A 20,175-nucleotide genomic window follows, 5' to 3' on the forward strand; every position below is an offset into this window, starting at 1 on the left:
TCAACTGTTTGGCAACAAGCAGAAAAAAACAAACTAACTTAAATGAGAGTGAAAGTTGAATATTTTCCTTAGCCCAAGAAGTTAACTATTGTTTATATATATATATAATATTATATATATACATATATGCCTATACTCAGCAACCTGTGTTCTATGTTAGAAAGACAGAGCTAACAAATCTGGATGGTGTATATGCAGGGGAAGTTATTTGTCAGATTGGTAAAGGGGTACTGAGGCATCTTTCTCTCTTTCTCTCTCTCTCTCTCTTTTTTTTTTTTTTAAGTAATTTCTAGTGATATATTAAACTGAAATTCAATTACAAACCAAATATATATTGGCTAATATGAAGATTGGCTGGGCTAGCAAAGAGAAAGAAAGGGAAGATAGATTTGCTGAACACCAAAAAGATTGTCTGTTGTGAAAAGCCTTGCTGCAAAAAGGCTTGTTTCTAAGTTCTTATACTTGAAAATCTAGGTGGCACTTAAGGAGGCAAAGCAGTTGTGGAAACTATATCTTAATATTTTAGAATAAACTCAGAGCTAAGAGAACAACTTTATAATGATTCGTTATGGTACTTAGAGAGAGATACAAGTAAATAAAAATTAAATTCTTCTTCATAACCTCAGAAACATGTGATGTAGTAATATTTGTTATACAGACAATACATTGCATGTATGATCTTCAGTTAAAAACAGAGAAAACTAAATGTATATGAAATATGACATGCCTAAAGAAACTAATAATTACATAAAGCTTAAAATGTCATACTGAAGGGTTTTCTGGGTTTAGAACAAAGACTTTTTTTTCTGGCATAAATGATTTTTAAAATAAAATTTACTTTCTGGGAAAAAAAAAAATCAATATATTGTTTTTGGGCAAATATATAGGCCTGAAATAAGAAAGTTTACCATGGAGGTGGAGAAGGTAGGATGGGGGTGGAGGTACGAAAAGAAGTTCACGGTAGTTCATTCTCTTCATGACCTTGTTTGCACACTGAATGTAATAGGTACACTCCATGATAACTGACTCATAAACCTGGCTATTTGGACAGCAACTAATGTCAAAACAAAAGTGAAGAAAACAACCAGGTCCCTCTCCAGCTTTCCTGTAGGCCCACTTTAGGTATAAGAAGGCCACTATAAGGTCTCCCTGTAGAGGCCAAGCAACCCCATATCCCTCAGATTGTCTTTGTAGGAGAAGTGTTCCAGTTCTATGATCATGTTTGTGGCCCTCCTCTGGACCCCTTCTAACAGGTCATATGTTGGAGCCCCCCAAGCTGAACACAGTACTGCAGGTAGTTAGCCTTAAGGATGCCTGAATGTACAACAGACAAATTCCACAAAATTCATTTCACAATAAAGACAGATACATTAAAATATCATCTGGCATATACAGCTGAGGTTCTGCCAAATTCACTTTGTGTAAATTTAACTTTTGTGTTAAGCCAACCAAAATGAATTATTATCACAGAACAACTGAGAGATGACCAAGAAGTGAAAATAAACATGAGGTTAATTAAATTTTGACTGGTAAGAGAATGGATAATACATTTATTTGTTGGCCATGCTGTTCATACCAGAATAAGAGAAGCATTCGATATATTCCATTTCCAAAAGAAGAACAGAGGTTATAAATTTTAAGACAGTTATGAAGCAGTTCTAGGAACAGTTGGCAGATCATATCAGCATTTAAGTAAAATCATTTGGGAATCTTCTATTATAATGATTTTCTGACATAAAATTCAATTTTGGAAAGAACAAAAATTCTCCCAAAAGATGTTGATTGTCCACTGGAGATGAATAAAAATCTAACATTTTATTAAAAGTCTAATTGACTGGGATATTCTGACAATCTAACTGCCTCAAAATATCTCACTTCGATTAACCAAGTATCAGACACCATTTTGTTATGATATATCTCCTAATGTATACTGCAATTCTGCCTCACCCCACCCCCCCTTTCTTTTGTAGTTTGTCAGAATGATTAGAAGACATTTTTTCTATGAAGTACTGCATCATTTTCATAACAGTCAAATTCCACTATGTTTCATGGAACCACGTGTCAGAGATGCATTAAATGAAATTGGATCCTATTAGATTAGGAGTAGAAACATTAACTATATCTACATTCTCATCAAGTAATAATTGTATTATGATAAAGGTGGATAAAACTACTTTTACTACTACTCCTACAACTCCGACTACTACTACGCTAATCATTTAGATGTTATGAATACCAGAATATTTAACTTCAGTTAACCTTTGGAGAAGGACTCTTTACTCGTGTAGATAATGGTAGGACAGGGTGGAATAGTCTTAAACTAAAAGAGAATAGATTTAGACTAGACATTAGGAGAAAATTCTTCAGTGTAAGGGTAGTGAGTCACTGAAACAGGTTGCCAAGAGAAGCTGTGGATGCCCCATCTGTGGAGATGTTCAAGGCCAGACTGGATGGGGCTTTGGGCAGCCTGATCTAGTGGGTGGCATCCTGGCATCCTTGCTTATGGCAGGGGGTTGGAGTTAGATGGTTTTTAATGTCCCTTCCACCACAAGCCATTCTATGATTCTATGATACAGAAAATATATACTTCAGTATTTCCAAATGATTTTTTCTCTCTCTCTCTCTTTTTTTTTTTTTTTTTTGGTGTAGAAACTAGTCTTTTTCTTCCCTTCTTTTAGGCTATTTGTTGCTGAAAGTTAGCATTGTCTGCTGAACAGACAGTGCAAACAATACCAAGTCCAATGGCTTCTAGTACTGCTCCTTACTGATCTTAGACAGAGCTAACAAAAATACCTGACAGACAATATTACCTCAGAAAACATACGGTAACAATGTAGAATCCAAAGTGCCCGGTTACAGCATTTAATTTTACCTGAATTTACCAGCATGAAAGTATCTAGTCTATGGTAACTGCCTGGATTGTGTCTATGGTTAATGAAAAGAAGCAGTGGGAGACCCATCCTTCTGGGTGATTCCTCTCTCTCCTCTCCGTCTCTTTTCCCATGATAGAATGTGTCTCTAAGCTACTCTATGAGATACCTTATTTTCAGTTACATAATTTAAGTCTAGGCATCTTTTGAAATAGCAACTTTTGAAAATGTTGCCCGTTATACCTTTTGATAAAATCATTGTCCTCCCATCAAACCTGAAAAACAAAAGAAAATGGAAAAAAAAAAAAAGAAAAAGTACTGTTAGGTAGCTAACATAGCTACCATCACAGTCACTTGGATTGAAATTTCCATTTTAATCTACCCAGAGTAACTTCCATGAACTGTCTCTTTCTGTTGTTCCTCTCACTTTGAATTAAATGGCAGTTTCTCTTGAGTGACAACTAAATGCCACGTCCTACAGAGCTGGCTGTATCCACTCATGCAATTGCTAAGTCACCTACCAGAAAGGGATCTAAACACCTCTCCTTTTCTTCTTTTATGTTCCTTAGTCACTTCAAGCTGCAGCTGCAATTCTGCTAAGGTTTAGTTATTTCTCTCCTCCCTCAAATGGTTATCTTTATATCTGTCTTTATTGCTATTTTCTAAGTTTACTTTTTACTGTTGAATTTTGGTCCTGTTTCTTTTTTATACGGTGGTCTTTGCTGAGCCACAGTCTATAACAGCAGCTTTCTTTTCTGCCACTCAGTTCAGCACTGCTTTTGCTTCTTTGTTGAGAGAACAGCCTGACTCTTCTTTCTAGGTTAGCATTCTAATCCATACTGGTGTAATCAGGGGTTAATATTTTGATTTTATGTGAAAAATTTCATATTCTCATGAGAAGAGTATGGTAAGACAAAGGCAGCATTTCAGTGCTATAAAAGAAATTTTACTGGCACTTGTCTTATCCTGTGTCTTTCATTCTCTAAATCTGAGTGATACGCCTGAGATGCTAAGTGTTAGGGATCTCATGCCTTTCCATCTTCTGCACAGAAGGAACTAAATCAGTCGGTCAAAACTATAAAGGGTTCTGGGATTTAGATATGAGCTAAACTCAAATATCACTGAACTTACTAAAACCCCAGAAGGAGCTGCATAATACAACCTGTCAAAATGTCAGTCATTTAACAACTGACCAAAAGAAAATTATACCAGATGTTAATTGCCAGGAAAAGGCAAATTCCCATATTTTCAGGCTCTCTTGTTTAATTGCCTCATTTTAAATCCATAACATGAATTTGTCGGGTTTTTAAAAGGTTAAGATTGCTAACATGAAATGCAACTAACTACAGATGCTCTGGGAAAGCAAGCATTAGCTGCTTCCAGACATTTTTTTCCAACAATTATGTGCTCGAAACAATGTAATTCCAGTCAAGACAGAATCTACTGATTGTGCTTCTAGTGTCTTTTGTTAAAGAATAACAGCAGCCTTTCTCTCCTCTATCCCTCCTCCCCCCTTTTCTTGCATGAATCAGATTTTTGGCAAAGGGGCTGCACCCTCCTCCTATCTAAATTTTCTTCCCATATGCTGAACAGGATTTAACCTTTTGTACCCATTTATTACATCAGCAGGCCCACATCCGCTGTTGTACATGGGGAAAACAAGCAGTACAACACTGAACAGAATGGTAATTATAGTCCTGGCTCCCACCCCAAGCCTTTCTACAAATGTGCACACACACACAAAGTCAGAGGAGGGAGAGAAACATTGATAGTGAGAAAGTAGCTACAGTTTAACAGAAGTGACCCACAGAATTCACTTTTTGAACTAATTTCTTCAATGGGAGTTACCTGACTCTCCTCAGGTACACTTGGTGGAGATTTATAATCTGATGAGGCTTAATTTCATACACTAGCGTTACCTATTTTTTTTTTTTTTTCATGAGGATGTCATTGTCCCATGAGTGCACAATTCACAGAAACTGTATCTCTGTTATAATCCGAACTCACAATTTACTTTGCAGTAGATCAAACCAAAGTTCACCTGTTCCATGCAAGAGGCTGCAGCACTACAAACCAGATCACAAGTCAGTTAGAAATTCAGCCAAAGAACTCAGGCTGGCAACCAAGACCCTATAACTGGCTTAACTACTGTTATGGGGTTTTGAAAGAAACAGGGGCAAGATTTCCAGCAGACAATTTTGAGAAACTCTACAGTAAAAAGTCATATTCTTAGATGTAGGTTCCTGTTTCAGTTCTCAGCATGACAGCCAAGAAGATGGATATCACATGCATTGACTGCTACTTGAACTGTATTGAGCCACCAGATTTGTAAATTTTATCTTTAATAAATTGGAAATATATAACATGCTGTCTATATCACCTCACAAAAGCCTTTTTATAAAGATTTATATTAACTTACTGCCTTCAGATATAGGGACTAACTAGTTATATTTATTGTAAATTTGCTAATACAAAAGGTTATCTTCCAATATGACTCCAAGCTTGCTGAAATGCTCATATCTGAATTCCTCAATACAACTTTCATTAGTAACTGCTTAGAGAATGAGGGCTTAGTTAGTCCTATGAAATGCTCTGCATCTAGTGCACCAGAGTAGGTGATTCATGTGACTAGCCATCTACCTAACAACGCAGAATTCAAATATTCTATAGGACAATCTCTTTGGGAAATAGGCAACTGCCTTACACAGACATCTCGATAATTTCTAAAAGAAAATAAAAATCAATTGCATCATAAATCGTGTATTTTTGTAATTTGCAAATTGAAGATGTGAAATGTTGTGAATAAATAAGAAAGACAAGGCACTGAAAAAGACCTAAAACTTAATTTTGAGAAAATCATTTTTTCTAACATATTTCTATCTTAGACACCAGGATATCTAAATAATCCTTTAAAAATACAGATTTTAGCCCAAAACTTTCACTCTAATTTCAAATGTTAGCTTGACTATGGAACTAGGCATCTTTATAGAGCTTTCTTATGTTTCTTACCTACTAGTCCTGACAGCTAGATTTCTCTATATTCTGTTATGAGAAGCAAATTAATTATGAACACAAGGAAGACAGCTGTGAATAACCTAATTCACTGCTGTCTGTTATTGTTCTTCAGTAAGGGTGGGAAAAAAGATATTAGGGAAATATTTCAACAGCAACAACAAAAATCTAAAACTGCACCTTATTATTCACAGATATAAAATAAAAACACAAGCTAAAGAAATTAGTTATATTGTCCTAAGCAAAACAGTAAAAGCCTCATGCATGCGTCTTCAGAAATATATAAGTAAAGATTCAAATTAATTTGGGTTGATCTGTTGCTAGATAATTCTGCTGCTTTTATACACAAAATAATTGGGAATAAGTTGGTATAGTTATGGACAGGATTTATATATTAATTTTCTTCATGATGGTATTAATTTTACATTTTAAATAAGAAACAGAACTGTTGATCTTATTTAGGGAACATGCCCTAAAAGTTTTACAAAGTATGACTTTCCAGTGATGAACTAAAGATCTTCCTTTCTACTTTTTTTACTACAAGATTGACCCACTCTATTTTTTTAACTTTTATTCTCACTATATAGAATATCTTCTGCCTAAAAGAGTTCCATTCACCATCTTTTTTTCAGCCTTCCATCAGTGAGTTCTAAGCTAAAAAAACACTTACAGGTTTCTAACAAGCACATTATACAATTTTAGATGTTTATACTCAGTGATTTAGTACTTCTGCTTGCATTCATCTATCTGCCTAGGTCTTCAATAACCAACAAAAAATAAATCTTCATACCATAGAGCACTTTCACACCCATCTCTTGCTTGTAGCCACTGGGCTATTGCCAAATCAGTATCTCCTTTCTAAATCACATGGTCTCAGAGGTATTACATCTGTTGGATATGGTTTCATCCCCCAAAAAACAGGACAATTAAAAGGAATGGTACATCTGCACCCTGTCCAGTCTAAAGGCAAAGATAGCTTTTAAATTAATATTCTATATTAAATTAATATATTATAGCCTGACTATGAAGCTATGAGGTACTTTGGACTGGGTTTCTATTGCTGACTCCTGCTTAAGTTATTATGCTGCTGCAAATAAATAATTTCTTGGACTTCTCTCTCCCATGTCCCAGCTGAATGCCGTAACTGCTAGTCTATAAAATCAGTTTTCCATTCTTCATCTTCCATTCTCATCTGTGGTCCAACAAACGTTTAATTAAACACACATTTAATAGCAATAGCAATTGCACTGGCAATCAGACTTAGTCTGAAGCCACTGGAAACATAAATCTGTCACTGGGGCTCAACTCAGAATAACTTTTAAAAGTGTTTTAGCTTCCTCTTACATACTATCATATCCTTTATCAGGAATGTCTCTAGAAAAAGTATGCAAATCAATCTTGCCACTGGAAATTAATAATGCTGATGTATGCAAATTCATAAGCCTTGTTCATCAGGATCAAACACACAAGCGTGCTCATGTACAAGATGCTGACACGGAGAAACATGTGTATAAATTACTCATTAATGGTGCGGAAAAACAAGAAATTATTTTTAGCCTCTATATAATAAGAAGAATAATAAGTACAATCACCCTACAGTCTGTATATGATATCCAGGGTTGCCACATCCCAGGTGCAGAATCTGGCAATTACTCTTCTTGGATTTCTTGCTGTTGGTGATTGCCCAGCCCTCTGATTTGTCAGTATCTCTCTACCTTCAAGAGAGTCAACAGCTCCTCACAATTTAGTGTCATGCACAAACTTATTTAGTACACCATAAAGTCCTGCATCCAAGTCATTTATGAAAACTTTAAAGAGAACATCATTATGTAAAGTAACGGTATGCACTCGTTAACAAAAGATAATTATTTATCTTAAATTTTGATATTATTTAATATACTATGAAATGCTTTCCAGTTTAACTACCATAATAAACTACCAATGCATACTAGTCTCAAAAACTTTATTTACTATCAACCTCTCCTGCAAGCTTGTGTTTTTCTGCTAATAGGGCTGTATATTTAATGAAAATCTGGGATGACATTCTGGCCCAGAGAAGTCAACAGGATACGTGGTATTGACTGTAACAAGGCCAAGATTTAACTTCCTGTACTTAAGAGTGGAGTCTGCTTAAGATCCATTTTGCATGGACTAATGAAGCTTTCATCAGAATCAATAATATTTGAAGCATATGCTGTCAGTCTGACAACTTGCTATCTTTGAACTGCTTATCAAAACATCAAAGAACTGCTTATCCTTGTTCAATATGTTTAATAGCTATGTGAATTTCTGATAATACATCTTGCAAATTGTTATCTCCTTTCTTCTCATATCAGTGGCATATTAGGCTAACCTCTCAGCCTCCACCAAACAGTTTCTTTTGAATCTGTGACAGGGAAGTGATGGAAAAGAATGCCAAAAAATTGATGCAGTGTTTTGAAAATGTAAAGCTCTGGCCTACTTCTTGTCAGGAATAGGATTTCCCTGTCTTAACTGGGATTATTTCTACAGACTACAAATGTTTGTCAGAAATAGAAGTGATGAGAAATATTGGTTTAATTGGTTCAATACAGCTAAATCTTAGCTAATAAACAACACCAATTTGATTTTCAGTTCAGTAATTTCCCTTACCCACAGAAACTACAGGCTGTACAGACATCAGAAAAGTTAATTTCATCTGTCAATTAAAAAAATAATATAAAAATTCTCTCCTCATTGCAGCTGACACCAGTAAGACTAATCAAGCTGGTAATTTTCTAATCTGTGCTAATGACAACAATGATTAGCTGTAGTCCATCTGAGTCATCAAATAGTTGATTTATCATATTTAAAATGAGAACTCAGGAACAGAGGCCTTATAGTTATGTCTAGTCTCCATAGCTAAAGGTTAAACCTGACGTTGGGATTTTGGTGCTTCTTTCGTTCTTCACAGAGAAAAGCTGATGATCTCCATGTTCATTGATGAGAAATATGGAAGTTCCATCCCACAGAGAAAGTTCAGTTCCACTTGGAATGGGAACTTCATAAATTAAAGCATAAAGGAAACGTTTCACTGATTCCTATCCCATTTTATTCTCTTCCTAATCACCACATAGTGGATACATCCCTTCAGCTGTCTTGTTAAATTTACAGAATCCCAGGTTAATTGGATTTCAAATTTTCATGACACTGAACTACGATTAATAGAAATCACTGAAACTTTAAATTGCAACCTTCTTCCAGTTAGGCAATCCTAATTAGTGCTTCACTTTTGCAGTAGCATGAAAATCTTTATTTTATATCTTGCACAGACTTTTATAATGTTTGTTTGGATAGTTCAATAGTCACAAATTGGTTACATTACCTAATTATATTGGAAGCTTATGGCATTGAACAAAATTTATATAAGAGATCAATGAATTATTAACCTTTTTAGAGGAAAATAAAAGGAAGAACAATGTCATGCATCTTCACCTACCAAATAATCCAAGGAAATGAGATTTCATCCAGTTATTTTAGAGACAGCAACTAATAATGAAACTTATTTTAATTAACAGTAGACTATCTCTCTCTCAAGAAACAGCACTTTCTGGAGAAATATTACATTTCTTCAAATACTAATGCCAAATGATACAGCTGTCAAGGTGTGGGGTTTTGATTTACATATTTTGAAATTCCGTTGGATTGAAGAGAAATTTATTTTTATTCGTTTATTTACTTTTTTTTTTTTTACATGTAGAAATATGGTAGCTTCTTGGGACAAGTGACAGCAGTATCGGGAATAATCCAAACTACATGAATTTTTCCCCGTTTCCTCCTGTTGAAATGAATTTACGAACACATTTTCCCCAGTTTTCCATATGCTAGTAATCTGCAGGAAGTCAATGTCTTTGTGACTAAATTAACTCCATCTTTAAATCTCATTTTTCATCTGCCCAGTCAGAATAGGAGTGTTGTTAATTCAAAACAGAGAATACCCTCCATGAAGAATGTTGAGGCACTAAACTGAAACAGTATTTTGCATTTTTTCAAGATGCAACTTCTCATTTTCATTTTTTTACCAGCATGTTTTGCTGCTACAGTGTGTTCTTCACATTGAAGTGCACAGTTATAAAAGGATGTGCAATGAGAACACAATAAGGGCTTTTGCATGAGACAAAGATGTACTGCAGTACTGTAATATGTATATTAGAAGGAAGACAGGTTATGTCTCCACTAACTGTAGAAGCAAGAAATTAAATTATTTACCTAGTTTTACATGTCCAAAGTTCGACAAAGGTAGACAATTCTGCTGAGGTATTTGCATCCCAGTACTACAAAGTACTTGAACATTTGCCAGCCTATAAAAATGTAAAAAGCCAAATGGCCTATTTAGATGCTCCAGGGCAGACGCAAGTTTAAGTTCAGTGCTGAGTAATATCATTCCATCCTTGTCTATCCTTAACCCTCAATCTTTACTGTAGCTATTTAATTCCTGTGAAACTAGGCAACCTATTTCTTTGTGTAAGAAAAGAATTGTGTAACAGAAATATTGTCATACTAGGTTGAAGCCAAGCCTACCTACTTCATCATCTCCACCAGCATCCAACACTAGATTACAGAAGGGAAGCAGACAAATATGAAACAACTATCTCTCTCCATTTCTCCAACTATAAATACCTCTACAGGTTGAAGATGAAGGTTCGGTATTACTTGTACATTATCATTATCATTATTATTATTATTAATTACTTTTACTCTGAATACTCCAATTATTAATCTACATATTGGACTGCTTTTTGCACCATAGAGTTCAACACTGTTGGCATATTGCATGGTTAAAAAAAAATATATTTAATTTTTCCAGTTTTGCACTGAACTCCTATTTTCCCCATGTGAACTATCCCATTTCTTGTCCTCTTGACCACCCAAGCCAAACAGTTTTGAAAACAGCAGCACAGCCATTTAATAAATTGAATTTATAGCACTGAATCAGAATGACTTGTTATCAAAATACCTCGGTGAATAAGACTAATTATCAATATATGTATTCACAGACAGGATTATGTGAATGCTTAAAAGCCTAGTCCCACTTCACTGAATCCACTGATCTGAACTACATGTTTCTATGAAAAGCTTTGAAGATTAAAGTCTAATATGATAACAATTAAATATTAATCAGCGGCATCCAAAACTTCATTTTTTAAAGAAAAATAATTTCTTAAATTAATTTAATTACTGTTACTAAATACAGTATCAATGGTAACAAGTTAATACCTACCTTCTAGAAATAGTTTATGTAACTGTCCTGCTATTTGAAGAGGTGAGGCCTGGGACCTCAACAAAATATCCTTTTTTCTCTAGATAAAATCCCCGTAGCACAGAGGTAGACACATTCTTCTTAACATTGCTAAAATTAAAGTCTTTTAATGGTATTCCATCCCACTCCAAAAAAAAAAAATTGAGACTCACATAAAAAAGAAAACCTTCCATCTGTCTGTGGCTGAGTAGGAGGCTGAAAAAACTGGATCAATTAAGAAGAATAAAGAAAAACATCTACCAACATAATTGAGGCACTGGCACTATTATCAAGAAGATAATCCAATATTATCTTCTGACTGTCTTCAAAGAAGATTCTTTTGTCTGCAGATATTTTAAAATAACTAAGTGCACTATCAAACTACTAAACCTTTTAAAGTAGGATGCTGAATAAGCCATTTGGGATTAGAATAAGCTACTCTAGGACTCTGTAGCAGTCACAGAACATTCTAAATTATGCTCACAATATTTTTTTTCCTCAGAAAGGTTGTGCAATGTACCCTAATGGAGTGGAAATTTGCATACCTAGTAAAGAAGTCTAAGTGAACAGTACTTAAATATTTTTCCTACCAATGATCAACTTTTTTTTTTTTTTAAGAGATACAATGCACTACCTGAATGTTCATCTACTTATGTACATGGATTCTCATGGAAATTTATCTTGAATATGTATCATAGCAGTTAGTGTGGCATGACATGGAGCACCAGACATTTTTTAGGCTACTTCCAAGTATACAAAACTTCCCCCAGTTATCAGAATGTATTATAGCATTGTAACATCAAGAAAAATTTCTGGTGATGCTCTTTGAAAATTGTTACTACTGTAAATAAAACACAATTCCATTGAGAACACATCTCTAAAACAACCCCACTGTGACATAAACTTACCCTGTGAATTCTGAGATTACAAGAACAGATAGGGAAAAAAAAAAAAAAAACAAAAAAAAAACCACCCTTGAGACAGCAGGGAGAAAAAAAAAAAAAGAAAAAGACTTTATATAGTTTCCAATGCTCTTGGGTGCTCACTAACTAATTAGTGTTCTTAAACTGTTTAATGTACAGAGATCTTCTTCAGGTCAAGCGAAGGGATAAGATGTTCATGCTGACCTCAGCTCTTCAAAAATTGATCTCACTGCTGCTCCAACTTTACAGCCAAGACAAATGTCATAGTGTTCAAAAGCCACTCAAAAATACTTCATGTACTACTCCAAAAGAACATACTGAGAAAGCAACTGGGCAATTAGGAATATAGGCATTTTTTCTCATAACAATAATCATACATCATTACAGAATCACTGAATAATTCAGGTTAGAAAGTAGCTCAGGAAATCATCTAGCTGACCCCCTCCTGCTTAATGGCTAATTCAGATGATGTAGCTTAGGCCTTTGTCCAGTTTTGTTTTAAAGAATACTTTGGAATATTTTAAACCAGGCTGAGCCAGAGAAAAAAAAATCCTGTGTATGTTAGACAGAGATGGACATGGTTAGTGTATCTATGGAGTTATCTAAAATTTAGCAAACTCAAAAAATATATAATTTTAAATAAAAACAAAGGTTTTTGCTTTATGACTCAAAATCTGTTTAGTTACACAAGAAATATTGTGGGTATATGAGAGAAATAGAAGAATATCATAATAACAATTCTTCTTTATTAAAAGAGAAAGAAAATGTACTAATTAATCATATAATAGAACAATATGGAATTTAGATAAGAGGATGCACACAAAAGCTATGGAAAAATGTTTTATCAATAAAAATCCTTTCCCTGGCCAACAATGGACTAATTACCCATCTATTTTTGTGTTTTAGCTCCTGAGTGAACCATTAGATTAAATCTACCAAATTTACTATGTTTGGATTCACAGAGCAAAGAATCTTTGAGCCTGTGGATGAAAGTGAATTAAAAATATATATACCATGAGTCTAAGTAATGTGCTGATGTATTTGTAGAAAGCAGTTATGTGCCCTCTATATTAATATTTTACATCTAATTTTAGTTAAATGTAATTATGCTAAAACAAACAAACAAACATCATTTAGTACTTAGAATATCTTCTAAATTTGAAAAGCCATATATAAATTTTGCGTACATTTGCTAGCACTAGCCAAACAGCTGGATGTCTGATGAAAGGGCTAACATAGGTATTTTCAAAAGTTCTTCATCATATAAATATATATTTATTTATAGAATGTCTACTACTGTCCTAATGAAGTGTCATGGAAAACAACAGAAATAAATAATAATTTTATCCAAGAAAGAACAGTGTTCATGTTACTGTTTTCAAGTGACATTTTCCATACTGATTATTAACCTTTCAAAAACATAATGCTTAATAAATTAAGATAATTTCTCAGTCATGATACTAATTGTGTTGAAAGAAATATTTCTATCTGAAGTCTTGATTGATTACTTTCTAAGAGGACCACCAATTGATATATATGGTCTGGAAAATTACCACCCCCACAATGACAATGACCTTGGGGTGGGGGGGGAAGTGAATCTCAAGTACCTTTCTCAAGTACCTTTTCTCTGCTATATATAACATACATCATCACAACAGAAGTTAAATATAATTTCCTTAATGGAAAAAGGATGTCCTTAATTGCTTCATATAAAAATCAATTTAAATAGCAGAAGATGGAAAACGTCATTAAAAAAATGCCCTTAAAAACTTACTAATTATATTTCCAAATATGATTTACCATATAAAGTTCTGTTATTGACAGGTTTAGAAGACAGAGATATTTTCATGAGTCCAGAAGGACCACTAGTAACTGTTGTTACACAAACATATAAATGGCATATAAAAGCATTATATTTGTAAGAGATACCACAGTCCAGTCTATTTAAAGATAGACTATGACTCTATCTAAGTCTATATAGCATTTGTCAAAGTCCTTTAATATTTTTCACACTTCAAAGTTACTTTGGAGCTGGATGAAATATCAGATTGGGGTAACGAGCTACTCATAGATTTTATGATCAGATGAGAGTATAAAATTATCTAGTTTGATCACGTGCTGTTGTGGATTATAATACATATGCACATATTTTGAAAAATAAACACACATCACTTGTAGTCTTGAGATTCATGGAAGATGACACCCACCTTTGAAATCTTGGCATTTAACACATCACAGGGTTACTGAGAAGTTCTGGTAGCATGACTGTAATTCACTGTCATTTTAGTAGTCCCCATATTCAAATAAATGAACATTTTCTGTTTAACTGTAAATACCACTGATAACGTAACAGTCTATGTTGGCAATAATTTCAGAATTCTCTTTAAAAATGAAAATATAATCTCCTGCTTATTTATATTGAAATGGCTTATCATTTTCCTATATTTTTTTCTAATAGTTTCAATAACAAAGGCGTTCTTCTTAAAAAGAACAAACATAAAACATTTTATAACATAGAAATCCACACTATTAAACTCACTGACCAAGCATACTGCTTTGATCAAAAGTGTAAAGCAATGAAGCATGAGATCAAGTTGTATTCAGGAAAATTTAAATCAAACTATCTATGAGGTTAAGTCCAATCAGACCATATTGAGGTACTGGCAAAAACTGAAATAGGTGTACAAAATAGACCTTTTGTTATATAAAAATACATACGTGGTATTACAGGAACTCAAATAATGTGTATATTAGAGCTGTCATGGACAAAAAAGAACTTGACACTGAAGAACAGGTCATCTTTATCGTAAAAGTCTTCTCTGGCTGCCAAGCGTTCCCTTCATAATTATAAACAACTCAAAAAAACAACACACCCTTAAATCTGGCTGACGTGTGCCCACTTCTACTGTGTCACAAGCCTGAAGCTAGTGTGAACACTGCGGATTCAGCGCCTTCCTGAATTTGCTTCAGACACCAAGCAGAGTATTGTTCAGTCAAAGATGGAAAAAGCAAAACAACATAAAGTTTCAGTTAGAAAATTAAGTGATAATTTTCTCTCACCTAATCTTACCATTTGAGCAGTCCTGCTGACTGAAAGCGTCTCTTCTGTCTTATACTGGGGAAGATGAGGCTTACAATATATTTCATGAGAATGACTAAGCAAGGAGCCTGAAATCAATTGTAAATCTTGTCTGGAACAAGAATGATAGCAGATCCAGGGTACTAAGGCTGAAATATTATTCTTTTAACTTGATTGGTTATATGCTCTTAAAGCTTTTGGGTGAGGGTTGTTATATTCTTGCTTTACTAGCTGTTCTTCTATATCAGACATGCTGTTACAGTCTTTGTTCCCTACAAGCATTTTATATAATGATTCAGTTCCAACTCAAAAATACATCCCCTTGTACCAACTGATTGTGTTTTACAGCTGTTCATGGAAAAAAACCTGTCCACCTAGTGATTCCCTGAAAGTCACAAGACATTTCCTAAGACCGTGATTCATCCTTTCACATCCTGCTCTTAGAAAGCCACCTTTCACCTCTGCTGTAACTGGTTTCCACTTCACTTCATGCCTCAATGAGTTGTCCTTAAGTGACTTTTTTTTTTTTAAATTCAGTTCCACAACTGAAAGAACTTGATAGCTATGTACTCTTTATTTTAATCAATGAACTTTCTCTTTCATATTGGACCACCTTCACATAGCATCTCATTAGATATCATTGACATGGATTACATCCAAAAGCTTCACAAAAAGGTATGAGAACTACAGGACACGAAAAAATGAAAAATTAGTCCAATCTCAGAATTCTGTCTCCTGCCACCTATGGACTGAATTAAACACAGAAGTATGAGGTTTTAATGTTACCTCTGGATATTCTTTTCATTTATTTAACATTAAATATCAGCTAGCAATCAGGGACATACAGCTTGTCTCTGATTTTTGTCTCAGGTTATTTTTCTATGGCTGTTTCTCCAAATTAATTCCTCAAAGATCAGCCAGTCTCCCGACCAATGTCATCTATATGGACTTCTGTAAGGCCTTTGCCTTTGTCCCACAAATCCTTGGATCTGAAGGGTGGACCATTCAGTGGTAAGGAGTTGGCTGGCTGACCACACCCAGAGAGTGACAGTCAATGACTTTATGTCCAGGTGGAGGCTGGTGATGAGCTGTGCCCCTCAGGGTTCTGTCTTGGTACTGTTAAATACCTTTATCAATATATGAGATATAGAATATGGGATCAAGTGCACCCTCAGTAAATTTTCAGATGACACCAAGCTGGGTGATGCAGTCAATATACTGGAGGATGCCATCCAAAGGGACCTGGACAACCTTGAGAAGTGGGCCCATATGAACCTAACAAAGCTCAACAAATCCAAGTGCAAGGTGCTGCACCTGGATCAGGGCAATCCCAAACATGAGCACAGATGGGGAGAAGAACTCATTGAGAAGAGTGGTGAGGCATTGGAACAGGCTGCCGAGAAAAGCTGTGGATGCCCCACCGCTGGAGGTGTTCAAAACACAGTTGGATGTGGCTCTGGGCAACCTGATCTGGTGGGTGGCATCCCTGCCCATGGCATGGGTTCTGGAACTAGGTGATCTTTAAGGTCCCTTCCAACCCAAGCCATTCTACGATTCTGTGGAGATTAGCCAAGAGCTCCCCTCCCATGCTCTGTTGCAGGGCTGTGGCATGCAACTGGAATTCCTTCTGTTTTCCACCTTTCACACCAGAGAGCCTACAGCCAGAAAACTCAAGAAATGGAGAATTCATCTACCACAATGTTATGGACCTGTCCACAATGGACCTGTCCAGAAACATGAAAACCATGCCTTATGGTTAGAAAGAATGAGAGAAAGTGAAGGAAAAGACAATAAAGCTGTGTGAAAGATAACCAGGGCAACAAAGAAATTATTTGAGTGGGGCCTGAGTCTTTTTTCTATTGGAAACCCTTTGGCAGTCTATGGATTTTCTCCCCATTTAGTGGTTAGTTTATGCGTTCACCAAGAAATGATGAACAGATAACTAAACAGTGTTTTGTGGCACAAACACCAAATGCTGCTCTTCTAATGACATCTCTTAATTATCAAGTGTTTACTTCTTGTACAATTCTTATTCCTTTGCTGCTTCACTATAGAAAGTTCAGTTAAAGCAGGATGCGCAAAAAATCTACCTCCTTAACAAGCTCCTGTACAGCAGGAGTCTTTGCAGGCTCTGTTTATGTGGACAGCAGCATTTTTAGTTAATGTCATACCAGTTTTACCAATCTTCCATGGAGAAATCCAAAGCACAGGAAACTGAAAACATATTGTTTGTGAAAACCTCCATATGCTAAGAGCAACTTATTTCTTAGAGCAAGTGGCAAAACAGTTGGACCATTTTTCTTAAAGATGTGACAGCCAAATGCTGAAACAGAACAAAGACAGTGATTAAAAAAAAAAAAAAAAAAAAGACAAGTGAGTGTGGATGAATATGGTCCATCATTATGAACTAAATTCACACTGTGACTGGCAGGTGACAGACCAGATTCTTTGTAGTTTAAATTATTTTGCAAATGTTCGTGACAATTTATGTGCTTTTCATATTACTGATGGTTTTACAGTTGCAGCATTATAGCTAAGTGTTAAAATTAAAACATGTCTATTTCCCTTTATTCCAAATAGATCATGCTTTCACTGTTTGGACATGTGTAGAATAAAGGAAAATCTTCCCTTTTCTTTCTCCTCCTCCTGCACCTTTCCATCCTCACAGTTTCAAACTCTAGATTTGTACTTCGTAAAAGAAAATCACAATAATCACAATCTTCATTAATAAAACTAGGAAGAATTTCATTTAACTTCTCCTATGATGGTTAGAATGAATGATTGCTGTTGGTGTATTCACTGACTGTGTGTCACAAAACAAATAGAGGAATAGTGACCCTAAAGAAAAAATTCTGGTCTAAATTTTGCCTCAGTTAATACATCCTTTTCATGCTAATTGCAATTTTTCTTTTGGTTAAAATTAAATTTCATATAAAACTGTTATAAATTAAATTCAGGAAGAAGTTATGAAGCTTTTATGATCAAATGGTACAATTCAGAAACACAGGTCAGGTTCTCAAAACCATATGCCACACCTCACTGCATTACTGATCAAGAACATTTCTTGTCCCTAGCTCTAATTCAAACAGATTACCTTGTAGCAAAATAAACACAATAAAAACGTTAGTTGACCATATTTACAGCTGTAGAATCAGTACTTCTTGCCCTCAGAAAGCAAACATTAACTAGTCTCCACAACTGCTGGGGAGACAGGCAACTATTGTTTCTCTATGGATCTGAGTCAAAGCAGTAAGATGTCAGAAAAAGGAAATTAAATCTTAACAGAAAATATAATGATATAGAATTCAGAATTACATAGATTTAAAATATACTAGAGTGAACAACTGCATTATACAATTAACATACTAGTCAAGCATAATGGGTAGTGTCAGTCTTTTAAGCTTATTACTTAATAATACTGTATCTTAAAATACATAATATTAATATTTGAAACAAGTTAGATGTATTGGAATAACAACCAAAATCAATTGAATGATATTTGAATTTCTTGTGTATTCTTATGAACTACTGCTTCACATTGGTATCTAACACAAAGGTTCAATTACTTGCCTTAGAACAATGCATTATTTTGGAATGTCTTGTACACAATATATTTGTGCTTTCACATTGTCACAAAAACAAATGTAGTATAGGAATAGCATGGAATTGCATTCACTCAAGAGCACAAGAACTGTGCTATAAGAGAAAACATTTAGTTCAGTTTTGTCCCTAACATGCACACCGAGTGGCTGTTAGGGGAAATTCAGAAAGAAAGAAGCATGAACAAAGTGGTCCTTTCCTTTGGATGGAAATTCAAACTTTAGGGACATCTGCAACTGGGTATCATATCTGGACTACCTTATTTTGCAGTTTCTGAATGATCTAGCATCCACTAATCTGCCTAATCTCTTGCTTTGAATTTATTTTTTTTTAGCTTCTAAAACTTCCCATGGCAATGCTTTCCCCATGCAAGTAAGCGTCATGCAAAGAAGTATCTTCTACCTGATAATTTTGGAGGCATCCCCTAAAATTAATGTATATGACAGCTCTGCTCCCTATTCACTTTCCCTACAGAATTAATTGAAGTCTGCTGCATCTCCCTGTTGGATCTTTAATGCGGCTCTGTCTTGAAGCACAGTCAGAGATAACACTTCACAGAAGAACAGAAGACACAATTTTAAGCCCTAGATCATTCATAATATAATTCCAGTAATGTTTACCATTGCCTTGGGAGTCTTTTCAGTCTTTCCCAGCAGAGCAGACTACATTAGTTGCTCAAAGAGGAAGCTGATTTACATAATGCCATGCATTAATATGAAAGGTTTTGCACTTCATTGGCAAGTTACTGTTATCATAAAAGCTGGTTTATTTATTTATTAATATTGCAGATAGGCAGATATCAGCTTTGGTGGTCAATGTTTGCTTCCTGTGCATGCAACAGAAATGTATTTCTTCTCTCCTTCATCTCTTCCTGTTTGACCCAAACAAAACCCTAGAAAAATTTTATAGACAAGTATTTTGTGAAACTTCCACTTTCCAATACAAACAACAACAAATGAAACAACCCTAGAACTTTTCTGTTCATGAGTTTATCTTTAAGCAGAAGTGATGAGAATAGACAAAATAACAGACAATCCTTGGTCTTCCATCAGTGAAAAAAATGGCTTTTTAATTACTCTTACTTAAACTACACCTCTAACACCTTTGGTTATATAAAGGCATGTGAAATTTGTCTGTTTTAACAAGATGAAACTTAGGAATCAGACAGGGCAGGATACTCAGCTCTTTTTGAGAAAATGGTAAGTAAAGCTTAACATGATCTTGTGAGTTTATTTCTAGTTCCCAGAAAGTCACTTCTCTCTGGACAAGAAGTTGGAACTTTTGGTTTCTGTATCAATCTTTTAATAATGAATATTCAATTCAGATGGTAGAAAGGAGAAAGGAAAAAAAAAAAAAGCAATATCAGGAATTTCATGATTATGAAGAAAATGATAGGAAGAATCACTTATTAGATGACTGAGTGCATGATTGCAG

The sequence above is a fragment of the Anas platyrhynchos genome, chromosome 10, assembly GCF_047663525.1.
Source record: "Anas platyrhynchos isolate ZD024472 breed Pekin duck chromosome 10, IASCAAS_PekinDuck_T2T, whole genome shotgun sequence".
Taxonomy (NCBI): Eukaryota; Metazoa; Chordata; class Aves; order Anseriformes; family Anatidae; genus Anas; species Anas platyrhynchos.